This window comes from Myotis davidii, unplaced genomic scaffold (genome assembly GCF_000327345.1).
Source record: "Myotis davidii unplaced genomic scaffold, ASM32734v1 scaffold591, whole genome shotgun sequence".
In the NCBI taxonomy this organism is placed as follows: domain Eukaryota; kingdom Metazoa; phylum Chordata; class Mammalia; order Chiroptera; family Vespertilionidae; genus Myotis; species Myotis davidii.
In genome coordinates, this window is record NW_006284340.1 from 3,165,386 (window position 1) to 3,178,720 (window position 13,335).

Below are 13,335 nucleotides of genomic sequence, written 5' to 3' on the forward strand. Positions count from 1 at the left end.
TGGAGGCATCCCCACCCCTCCAGGGAGGCTCTCACTCCCCTTGTGTGGATGCTCCCTGTTGTCTACCTACGGAGAGAAAGGTGCTCATTGACTGTTGCCTGTTGTACTCAGCTACTGATTGACATGAAGCATCCTTATAATAGTTACTTTTTATTTAACACCTTTGGTATGCAAAGGCACTGTGCTAGGTTTTTATGATTCTCTTTTTTAAAATGTTTATTTGTTTAAAATATATTTTTATTGATTTCAGAGAGGAAGGGAGGGGGAGAGAGAGTGAGAAACATCAATGATGAGAGAGAATCACTGACCTCTGCCTCCTGCATGGCACCTACTGGGGACTGAGCCCGCAACCCTGGGCCAGGTATCAAATCGCGGTCTCCTGGGGCATAGGTCAACACTCACCCACTGAATCATGCCTGCCGGGCCTATGATTTCCGTTTAAAAACGATGAAACAAATTCTTAGAAATGTTAAGTGATGTGCTCAAGGTCACACGGTTAGTAAGTGGCTGAGTTGGGATACAGTTTCATGTTTACCTGACTCTGAAGTTTTTCCTCACATCGCCTCCTTTTTAGCCGCGCCTCTCCTCCAGGGCTTACGGTTCCTAATTTCTCTTAGTCAAAGGGACAGATTCTCATAGTTTTGAATCTTTGCAGACCTCTCATCAGAATCAGAGGGTGGGCTTGTGAGAGCAGTGATTTAGCACGTAAGGGGCAGGGCTGGGGCGTTGGGATTTCTCACAAGTTTCCAGGTCTGCGGACCACATTCCAAGAGCCATTGCCTGAGTGCACTAGGGAAGCAGGGAAGCGTGGGAAGCAAAGCACCACTGTCCTCGTCCCCTTTGTCCTGTCGATGTTGGCAGGTCAATGCTGCTATAACACCTGCGACTTGCTTATTGCTTCCTGGACAATATTTCACAGGAGAATAGGGTAGTTATCTGCATCTGTTTCAGCTCAGTATCTCCTCTTTTCTGGGTAGTGTTTAGGCTGGTCCACTGCCCTAAACTTGTGAGGGTCACCTGCTAACAAGCTGAGGGTTTTAAAAACATATAAGTAAAGGCCTGAAAACTGAAAGCACGTTGATTTACGGGCATTCCCAGGAACTAGTCCTCCAGTTCGAGGGTAAAAAAGCCTTGGCTCACTCACCCAATTAGATGGCTCATCTGAAATTCATGAGATTTGAAAAAAATGGAATTCACCATTTGCCTTTCCATAGAGTCATTCCCTTATTATGTATAGCCAAATTCCCAAAAGGGATCACTTTGAATTCCTGTCATGGGACCCCGAGCATGTTTGGTAGACCACTAGCAGTCTATCTACATGGAAACCCAAGAGGCATTCAGAAGGAAGAGAGAGTGATAATGTAGGCAGCATGGCGACGAGGGATCAAAAGCCTTGGTCTGTGGAGTTAGTTAGAGCTGGTTATAAATGCTGGCTCTGCCACTTAATAGCGGAGGGTCCATGAGCATATTACTTAACCTGTTTGGGCCTCTTTGTTTCCTGACTCAAGGCAAATATAAAAAATATTTAGCCAACAGATACGGCGTGGGCATCAGCCAGTTAGAATGGATGGAAGCCAAATCGGAAGCAATGCCAGCTGTAAATAAGCCAGAACTGGTGTGGATGACTGGCTTGCAATTTCAAATGTGATGTGGGTCCCATCGGTGGTTTATCTCTGCAGGGGAAATGGGTTTTACTAAAGTAAGAAGGAGCTTGGTGCGTGTGCGTGTGCGTGTGCGTGTGTGTGTGTGCGCGCACTCTGAGAATCACAGGAAGCTTTCCTGGGAGCGAGGCCACACTCTCTCTGGCTGTTTCAGGGTCAGGAGAGACACTCTTTTGGAGGCTTGGAGCAAGGTCAATTTGGCCTGTTCTTCCCGCCCCCGCCTGCCCCGCCCCCCTGTCACAATCTAGTAGCCAGTGATACGAAGCCAAGAATGAGAGAGGGTCCTATTTGTTGATTCTTCTTACTCTGCAATCCTTGGTGAGAGGCAAGGCCAGAAGTCTATCATTGACTGAGATATTGGAAAGCAGAAAAGATCGTGGAAAGGCCTCTTTACATCCAGACACAGTGGGGAGGACCTGAATACACCTGGCACCATAGTAAAACCATTGGCTGCCCTGGTTTATCTTTTCTGGGACATAGGACAATATTCCTTTCCTTCTCGGTTCATTGAAGGAAATGCGGTAATATCTGACTCACAGTAGGAACTTTTTATTTCTAATAAAAGGAAGCTCTGTGTTGGACCATTGATCTCCTAGGCCCGTGGTCGGCAAACTGCGGCTCGCGAGCCACATGCGGCTCTTTGGCCCCTTGAGTGTGACTCTTCCACAAAATACCACGTGCGGGCGCGCACGTACAGTGCAATTGAAACTTCATGGCCCATGCGCAGAAGTCGGTATTTTGTGGAAGAGCCACACTCAAGGGGCCAAAGAGCTGCATGGGGCTCGCGAGCCGCAGTTTGCCGACCACTGGCCTAGGCCATGTGCCGAGGTTCAGGAGGGCTCAGTCTACTGCCTGAGGGCTAGTAGAGCAAGGGGGTTTTACCTGTGATGCTGTATGGACCTTGCTCATCGGTACCTGAGCAGGTACTTATGGGAATCTTGTATCAAAGATGAGCTATTTGTTATGTTAGGAGAGTAAGGAAAATACAAGTTTGTTGGATTCTAACAAGCAGGGTCGAGGAGGTCTTTCTGCTTGGGCCCTCATGAGAGAGTTTTAAGGTTGATGGCAGAGGAGTAAACTCAGTGTAAACAGTTTGGACAGTTGCAGAGTCAGAGCATGGCTGGCCGTGGGGTTAGTGACTGGGTTAGTATCTGTGAGGATGAGGCAGGTTGACCATGGGACAGATGTACACCCCAGTATCTTCCTCAAGGTCAGATATGGCCTCAACAACTTTTGCAGAGGCACATGGGAGCCATGAGGGAGCAGCTGGGAGGAGGAGCTTTTAGCTCCAGGTCTAGGGAAAATCAGTGATTCAGGCTGCTGGAGCCCCCCACAGACCTGGGCCAGAGCAGGTAGAGATGCGGAATCAGAGCCTTTTATTCTCCTTGAGCTCTTCTAGCTGCCATTGCCCACCACTGACTAGTCTACACCTTTGGATTTAAATCATCAGTTATCTCAGACACTATAATCCTTGTCTTGCTCTTGGATTATTTTACAAATTGGCCACTTCTTCCTCCCAGAAACTCTTTTGTCTCTTGAATAATGTGAATTGCTGTTCTGATTATGCTCTTATCGATAACATCCATTCTTTGAAGTCCCTTCGCTCCACCTGCGTCTTTGTGTTTGGTGCCCACATTAATTCTCAGCCTAGGTAACGGAGTCAGCACTCAAGACTTCAGCTGTCTCTGTGCATGGATGAGCCCTACATCTCTATCTCCAGCCAGGAACTCTTTCTTTAATATTTGATGTCCTCTGGGTATTTCCTCTTTGCTTCCTACCTGGCTTATTGTACTGACCTCCTAACACCGGTTCACTACCTTCCATCCTTGCTTCTCCTGTTGCCTAGGTATTTCTTCCAAATTACCTATTGGATCATATCCCCAGCCTTGTACGGTTTAGGGAAATCTTGACACTTGGGGTCTGCTTCCTTGCCAGCTTGATTTCACCTTACTCTCCCACCCATATTTCATACTCTGGCAAAACTGAACTTGTTTCAGTTTCTTGAAGATAATATGTGCTTCCACCTATCTGTGCCTTTAGCTATGCTGTTACCTTTTTCTGGAATGCTCTTTCTCTTCTCCCTGCTGGTAATGTCTTTGTCTTTTCAGACTGGGCTTTAGCGACACCTTCTCTGTGAAGTGGTACCTGACCCCTAAGGCTTCATGGACGTCTGACCCCATGCTTAGAAGGTCCCTGCTTTTAGTTTAGTGCTCTTCTATCTGTCTTAAAATTTCAACAATTTTTAAAAAATAAGGGACCCTACATTTTTATTTTTCACTGAGATCCGCAAATTATGTATCTGGTCCTGCTGACACCACTGTAGCAACCAACACTGAACACAGTCGTGACACTTCCTAGGTTGTATTGATGTTGTTGCTCTATGTCTGTCTCACCCACTGGCTGTGGATGGCTTGAGGGCAGGGGTTGTGTCTACTTCATCTCCATTCCCCAGCACCCGGGGCAATGAAGGCACAGAGTAGGGATAATAAATGCTTACAATAGAATTAATTCATGTCCATGGGCCCCTTTTCCTTCCTCCGTGAGAGCTGCCATTCTTCTTTAAAAACATGTCTTCCCATGTGAAAACCAGGCACCAGAAACTGTGAACTCCAGTTTTAATCAGCTTTTTAAAACTTGGCTTTATGATCCAATCTAACCTAACTCCATTCACCTCTCAGATCCTCAGTAAATGAAGGGTCTGACTGAACAGTCCCACTTGAGAGGGGTTGCTGGGCTGTAACTCTCCAAGTCCCTCTGCTTCTGCCTGCTTCTCTAAGTTCTGCATCTTCATCAGGACACTTACGAACCCTTGTCCTTTCCTTTTTTCTTTCCCCTCGCCTTCTCTCACTTCACCTCTTTTGTTTTCCATCAGGAGAAGCAAAGCCAGATTCTTTACTCAGCAAAAGCAGAATTTGTTGACATATAGAGAGAAAAAAGTCAAAGAGCCTTCAAAATCCTGGTGTTTCAGTATTTGAAGACTATGAATGTTAGAAATGTTGACAGGTCCCATGTCAGGCTTCATTCTGACCTTCAGGCCCATTATTTTCTCTCTAAACAGAAAGGAGCTCCCTGCAAGGGGCTTGTGTAGAACACGTTTGCTGTTCAACACATTCCTTCCTGGCCCCTTCCTGACAGCGCCCCTACTGCTCTGCTGGCTAGTTCTCATCCTGCTCCTCACCCAGGGTGCCCCAGGGGCTGGGGCGGTGGTGGGAGGAGAGAAAGCGCTGGGAAGAAGACTAAGGTGGAGGACCAGGTGGTGGGGCTCCAGGACCCCTCACCTGGCACTTCCACTGCATTTCCATCTCAGGGTTCTGTGTAAGAGTTCCCTGGAAGAAAGGGTTGGAATGCTGAAATATGTCTACTGACCCAGGGTCAGATCTCAGGCTGAGTGGGGCCCTGACCAGTTGTACTGATTCTGTGGCATGACTCTTGTCAATAAAAAAGAATGCAAATTATTAATACTTCCTGCTCTTACACTCAGCCAAATTATGATGGAGAAGTAGGGTTTCTGGATTGGTCTCCTCACTGTTTCTCTCTGGGCACAGGCTAGGTTTCGTTTGGGGCACAAACTCCTGGGCAAAGGCTAGGACAGAGCTCCTAATAACATTGCCACAGATATTAAACAGCCACGAAACCCACTTCTTCTCCTGAAAGCCTGGGAACTTGGTACAAAACCATTCACAGCAGCACGGGGGGCAGGGGAACTCTGCCGGCTTTGGACACCTCTGCCTTTTATGCCCCAGACCCGCTACTATTTTAATTTCTTCCCAGAGGACATTCTGGTCAATGCAGCCACGGAGAACTATGGGGCAGAGAAAGGCACGTGGTGTTGAACAGAGGCAGCGTGGAAGTCTGGAGTCTGCCACAGCTGGGTTCGAGTCCCACCTCTGTCTCTTAGCTAGCTCAGAAGCAAATCAATGTACCTGGTACGATGTTAGATCCTGTGGGGGATGAAAAGGAATTTGCATTATAATTGGGGAGAAAAAAAAATCCCCACTTGTTGGGTAGTAAGATCTTTTACTGTCTACATGTCTACTGCCCACACAGGCCAAAGAGAGCCCCAGAAATTGAGGAAAAGAAACTTGGCATAGTGTCTCTCACTGTGCAGGAAGGTTGGAGGGGACAAAAGCTTTTGGTAGGGTACAGTAGGTCCTTACTTAACATCATCAATAGGTTATGGAACTGCTGCAAAACAATGTATAACCAAATCAGTTTTACCCTAGACTAGTTGATATAAAGAAGAGTTAAATTGCTACAGCATCTCATCAATGTTATACTGCAATGACACTGAATGAAATGGCATTATTTGAGGATCCACTCTGATTAGTTCAAAGTTATGTTAACAGGGGAAATTTGTGTCTCTTCAGGAGACCTAATGATGGGTTTTGTCAGGAAACGAATCCTCGCAATGTGAGGTGTGTCTGGTACTTTTGGATATTTGGGGAAACAGAAAACTACAAATAACGTCCTTACTCCCCCACATGGACCCTGAGTCCCAAAGACATGCCCAGCAGCTGGAATTGGGGTCAGAGTAAACACATCTTGATCCACCTCATAGAGCAGAGGCTGAGCAATTCATGAGACATCCAGGAGGACTCAAAGCTACATCATGCCTAGAAGGAGGGAGGGGGTTCTGAATGGGTGGGGGAAGAGAAGGATGGAGTGGGCAGTGCAGGAAGGGGTTAAAAGAGATGGGGACTGAAAGCAAAGGAAGAAAAAGCAGCCTAGAATAGGAGGGCATGGTCCCTTAGAAGACCCCCTGGGCTCCAGGAAGTGTCCAGGACGGCAGACAAATGAGACTTCAACTTTGGAGAAGTGAGGATATTGTGAGGTGGCCAGGGATGTCTGCGGAACAGGCAGGATCTGAGCTACCCTGAAGGACCAGAAGATTTTATCAGACATGGGAAGGGGATTGGAGAGGGCATTTCTGGTGCATGGCTAATAGGGTTAAGATGGTGTGTTTTTGGTCCTAGCCTCTCTTGCATCTTCCTGTCTCCTATATACTTCCCTCCTCCAACAAGGGCTGCTGAGCCCATATGTTTTATAGGGACTTGGAAGGGGCCATGGTCCCCCCTGCTCCCAACAAGGCTGAAGCATTTACTCAAGACTGGGACTGGCCTTTTCTGGGGTTTGGAGAAAACACAACCAGGCCTTGCCCGGCCTTAGAAGTCTAAGCAGCGGAAGGTGTATTTCACATTTCCAATTATGACACAAGCTCACTGGTGTGGAAGTGGAGCCTGCTGACTTTAACTGCCCAGCTGCTCCTGTCTTCCAGACAGCAGCTAAAATATCTTCTGAGCAGATAGGGGAACAGTCTGCAGTTGCAACGGGGGTATTCTGGGATGCCACACAAGAGCAGTGTGTTACTATAACGTGGCCTGGTGGCCTCCATGTTCCCGCCCTGCACAATGCAATGGGAACCCCTAGGCCAGACTGGAAGCCACTCCCTAAATGTCAGTGTCCACTGATAGGAGGACATCCCCTATTTCTATTGATTTCTTAAGAAGTCTCATTTATTTGGGCTTCCCACTGCCTTATGTCCTTATGAAAAACTCTCTTTCTGATCATCACAAACTGTGCTCTGCCCGCTTTTTCCCATCCATGGTCTGCTCTCTTCCTCTGATCCCCTTGCACGGCTTTTCTCTCTGATGGGAATGGGCAAGCCCCTCTGCCAGAGTTCTCAGGTGTGGCAACTGAATCTACGCTCGGCTCCTGGATTGATAACTTCTCAGTACCTCTTCATGCCTCACCTTCTTCTCTTATCCACCTTGGGAATCCTATTACTTGTTTCCAGCCTTGGAGAAGAGGACAGCTCACAAAATTAATTGCAAAACAGTGGAAAATGTAAATGTAGTAGGAAATGTGATTAATGCCTCTTCTAAAACTAAAATAGGGTTAAAAGTGATTTATTCACTTGCAGCTCAATCATTTTTCCCAATTAATAGCTGAGCTGGTATCGCTTCTTGGGCTCCCTGGTCAATCAATACCAAGCAGCGGCATCTTCTCACCATTGTTCACATTTAAGGTTTTACTATAAAGCAGTAAGTCTGACCTTTTAAAATATAAATATAGCAGAATTTTGTGAAATGAAATTATAAGTTGTCAGCTTATAAGTGTGTCACACATGCACTTGTGTGTTTAGAGTTGATACAAAGGTTCTCCCTCAAAATTGCACCTGGTTCTATTCATAAACAATTGAAATATGTCAGAAAGCCTAGTGTTTCATCATCTCAGTTATATTTGCAAAGCAGCCTCATGCACCCGGAAGGGGCTTAACCAGTCCGTCAGATCATGAGTCCCAGTTTTTAGCTTCAGAGAGTGTCACCACAGTCTCCACACCCTCATGGTCAGGATGCTGCCGTTATAAAAAAAACATTGATCCTACTTCAGGATCAGTTTATACATCTTACAAGCGAACTTCATTCATCTCTCCACTGTCACCATCCTATTGACCCAAAAGGTTTCTACCCACTTTACTGCAATGACTTTCGACTGTTTCATGCTCGGAGATGAAACTTGGCTCTAACTGAAGGTATTCAAAGAATAACTACAGGCTCTGAATAGGATTCCTAGAGAGGAGCTCCAAAATGTTCTGAACAATTAGCTATGGCATCAATAAAAGAGACTGTGTTCCAAGGAGTCCATTTTGAAGGAGACAGCTGTCGGGGCAGAGAAGGCATTTCCCGGGATTTCATGTACTGATATGGAGGGTAGTCCTCTAGAATAGCACTACTGGCCATTTCCCTCTTCCTCCATTTCTCCCATGGGGCACAGAACCTGAATCTGACAGTGAATGAGGGAGAAGGACTGCACATGGGTGGTGCAGCCCCTTCTGGGCTCTACTTCTGATCTGCCAGTCTGTAGGTCCATGGCCCTGAACTAAGAGGCCTGCCCTGGAGAGATCTGCAAGGGTGGGTCTGATTTCCTTGCAGATAAAGTAGTAGCAAGCCCTCTTGGCCACAGATCTAAAACCTCATAGTCAATGTTGGCAATATTTTGAATTCTATCTACATGACTCCTGTGTATCTCTCTCATTTGGTTTTAATCTCCAGGTGATTAAGAAAAAGTGTTATTTATTAGCCTTTTAAAACACCATCCACCATGTCCATTTGGATATATAAATTTCTGTTGCTTCTATTATGAGACCAGCTTCCCTGTATTATAGCTGTGCCCAACATAGTAAAACCCAAGGAGCCACAGGAGAGGAGCTTTCACTTTATTCTCTTAAAAAAAAGTTCCAGAAAATATGGGAAAAGAGGAAAATGCCCATTTCCTGCTTGTAGGGGGGAGGTGTGAGCAGCTCTCCTTGCCTCTTGTAAAGGTGGTTTTCTCATGCTGGGTTATGTTCAGAATTGATGGAAATGAACAACTTTTGCTGTGATTCTTATTTCCTCCTGGAGTATAAGCTCCTACAGGGCAGGACTATGTGACTATGTTCTTCAACTCAACCACGTCTTCTTATGCTGCTGGATATTGCTGTCTCTCTCTGCCTCCTCCCCGAGGAGTCCTCTTGGGACTCCTAGCCTATCCCACCCAGGTTCCAGGCCCTGGTCTGTCCCCATCCTGGTTTATAGCAATCACTGGGAATTACCAGGCACTTGAGAGCATGTTTGGCCCCAGTGAGGGGAAAAATCAGGCACTCAGCAAAGGTTATTTGATTGACATGCAACATGATCAATGTCTGTTGGAACAGGCAGGATCTGAGCTACCCTGACAGACCAGGATAATCCCTTCTTACCTAGTCTAATAGAATTTTCTTTTGAGCTTTCTCTATCCAGATCTACACTTCTGAGTTTTGCTTTTTTGCCTCTAGTCCCATTAGTCACTGGCCTGTGTTTGAATCACATCTTTTTGAAGGCTTTGTCTTGGTGGCCCCTCAAATCTTGTCCGTAATAGGAAGTGTCCTCTGTACACCCAATCTCAGCCCTGGATGCTTGGTTGGTAACTTGGTTGGGGCCAGCTGTGCCCTGTCTGGGTGGTGGATAGAAATCAGACAGGTGTCTGATGTCAACTATGGCAAGACCTGATGGCAGACACAGAGGAGTTTTTTCTTGAACAATAAGCAGCCCCTTCTTGCTAGCCGGCCTGGAATTGAGCGGCCACATCCTGGGACATTTCTAGAATGTGTTTGGCAATAATGGTTTTTGGATACTTACGGGTGTTTCCAGTGTTTTTACAGCTTGCATGAAGTTCACATATATTTCTCAATACAAGGCTGACTTCACTTTCATTTTATTGGGAACAGAGCAATAAGCCATAAAACAGATGAGCAGGAAAAGAGGTGCGACTGTCAAACAAATGGGAGACAGCTTCTGTAAGATTCCTTTCTGCCCTATGGTCCTTGTATCTATGCACGTGAAAATTAGGCCAAAAGAGGTTTATGCAGGGAAAAGGGATTTCAGTAGTTGAGAAGCGAGAAGCCTTGCCTCTTGATGTTTTACTTTCTCCCTCAGATATCAAAACCAGACCCATTAGTCTGGGTGTTTAATTTCTGTTTCTAGGACACAGAAGGTAATCCAGAGTTTTTGGATGTATAAGAAAGTTAACAGTGATTTGATTCAAAACCTTCTTCTGTACCTGAGATAACTAAGGACCAAACTAGTGGGGTGAGTCAGCCAAAGCTGCTCAGTCAGTTGACAGCAGGCAAAAACTTGACCCCAATCTCCTGACCAGCCAGCTAGTTCTCTGTCCATGTATGTCCCTTCATAGCCAGGGGAGGGAAAGGAGGCTGGAGAAGTGGGAGAAATGGGGTCTCAACATCCCAGCTCCCAAGAAGACACACCATGGCTACCGAGTGGAAGCTGAGAGTGGGAAATGCAGGGCATTTACTTAGGTTTGGCATGTACTTTTCAAAGTCAAGCTTGGGGCAGCTGGTAGAGGGAAATGCAGAATTCACATCTAAGCATTCACTAGATTACTCTAAATTTTGCAATAGCAGGTGTGTAACTCTTGTGTTTAAAGCAGTATCCAAAAACCTCACCAGAAGCAGTTATGCAATATTTTGTTTTACTGGCAATGGGACAAAAAATAATTGGGCATTAAATCAAGAAAATGGGGAAAAGGGAGCTGCAAATCAAGGAAAATGGTGGAAAATTAGGTCTTAGTGGAGAGAAATGTGTACATATGAACTGCTTGATGTTTCAGGGAAAGAAATATGGTCCTGTAAATCTCCCCTTTAACCCTTTAAACTTGAGGGCTGAGTCCTGCCTGCCAGCATCTGGGGAAGCAGCCATTCTTCGAGGGGAGAATCAGCTTCTCCCTGTCCCTATTTTCAGAAATGGGACGTGAGGGTTTAGATGGCGCTGTTTTAAACAGGCCAGTGAGATCCATGCTGTGATCATATTTCTAGGACTGTTCCAGTGTCCACGTTCCTCTACATTTGTCTTGCCTCTGACTGGCGGCGGGTGACTTCAGTCTGAGGACAGCTAAGAGCCAGGAAGGAGCTGGTGAAGCCTCCTGGGAAGGCACGGGGCCCTGCGGAGGTGCCACCTGGCTTCATTAAACCCAGCTGAAAGCGCGACTTATTATCTGTCTGCTATATACATAATTTCTATAAATTAAAAAATAATAAACACCTTTTTAATTGCATAACCTTCCCTTCTCTTGTCAGTTACAGTGAACTCACAAAGCTACTTAACACAAAGAAGCCTCCCAGCAGACATCAGCTCTCATTCGATGTGGTACAAGCCATTCCTCGAATTTTCCCATAGCTGCAAGGATTAATCACAGCTAATCATCACCAAAGGATCACACCCATATAAATAGTGTAAAAATAGCAAAGTACCCATGGTGGAACTACTGAGACAGAAGAAAACCACTTAAAAATGGAGAGCTCTGAGTTGCCACTTAGGGGCGAATGAAAGGGCCTGGTTTGATTAGGGACTTGAGTCCAGAAAAGTAGTCGTGTGACTGACCCTGGGATGTAGGTTGCCTTTAAATCCATTGTCCTTGATGATATTTATTTGCCAGAGAGCAGCCTTTAACTCAGATTGCCTAGATCTGAATGAGGTCATTGAATCTTTGTAGAGACAGGGAATGTGCTTGGCTGAGAGAAACGACTCAAAGCTTCAGCAGAGTTTAGGTTGGACATGAGGAAGAGCTTTTTTTAAAAAAAATATATTGATTTCTTACAGAGAGGAAGGGGGAGAGAGAGAGTCAGAAACATCAATCAGCTGCTTTCCGCACACCCCCTACTGGGGATGTGCCCGCAACCAAGGTACATGCCCTTGATTGGAATCGAACCTGGGACCCTTCAGTCTGCAGGCCGACGCTCTATCCACTAAGCCAAACCATTCAGGGCGAGGAAGAGCTTTTTAAGAGAAAGCCAAATGGTGACTTGATGACAGAGAAACAATGAGCCTTTGCCTTGAAATCTTTAAAATAAAAGTAGTTTCTCTCAAGTGGACAGGATGGCATCTGGGTCTTTCTCTGGTTCTGGGTTCGGTCTGTGTCATTCTAGGCCCTGCAGGGGTTCTCAACCTGTGGGTCCCGATGCCTGAAAATACATCCTGCATATCAGATATTTACATTACGATTCATAACAGTAGCAAAATTACAGTATGAAGTAGCAACAAAAATAATTTTATGGTTTGGGGGTCACCACAACATGAGGAACTGTATTAAAGGATCATGGCATTAGGAAGGTTGAGAACCACTGGGCATATGGTGGCACTTAGACCAAGACCACAAACATGGTCATCCATCACAGAAACAGCTGGGAAACACTGTCCTTGACTGGTGTCTGTGGGCAGGATGTGGCCGATAGACACCCACGTGGCTATCTGTGTTGTGACTGTCTCAGCGAGAAGAGGGTTAGCGTGATGGGCCAGCAGGAAGCAAGAGGAGGCAGGGTAGGACAGAGCCCTGCTCCCTGCTTCCTGTTCCCAGGGGAACCTGCACATGTTACGCAGTGGACAATCTCCAGTCCTGGGAACCAGCAGGAGGCCTGACAGGTTGGGGCGTATCCTACCCTGTGGAAATTCTCATGAAATGCCAGGAAGGGCACCATTCACCCACATCTGACTGTAGGTGCCTACAAGCCACGGCCGGGGAGCACAGGTCATGCTTCACTTGATGGTCACCAGGTTTGCTCAGATGGAGACCCATAATCTGGACTACATACCAGATTATCCTCTTGGTTCCTTTTTAATTGGGGCACAAGAGGAACAAGAGTATATGGCACAGGCTTAGAGAAGAAGAGGTCTCCGTCTTTCCACCTTAACTTCAGGTTTTATGAAGGGATGAGGGTTGGAAGTCATTTGTGAAGCTAGAAAGGTGCTTACTTGGAAGAGGAACAGCCTCTGTGGAGAATGAAGGTATTGACATAATCGTGCTGTCTCAGAACCAGGCGCTTGGCGACAGGACGGACAGGCTGACGCTCCTGGGTGCTGGTGTCCCCATTGCTCCAGCAGTGTTCCAGGCTATCGTTTGTATTTTCTTTGTGTGGAGTAAAATGACATGGAGCTTAGGTGAGATCTCCTAGGACAAACTGAGCGAGGTCTGATATGTTCTCTTCAGATCACTGATGAAATTGTGCTTCTACTCATGCTGAACTGGTTCAGCATCTGAGTTTACAGGGCTGTCAAATCAGCATCTTTCATTGACATTTGAAAGCTAACATTTAAAAAGGAAAATGCCCCCACACCCTGTTCCCTTAAACCTGTATGGCTGGTCT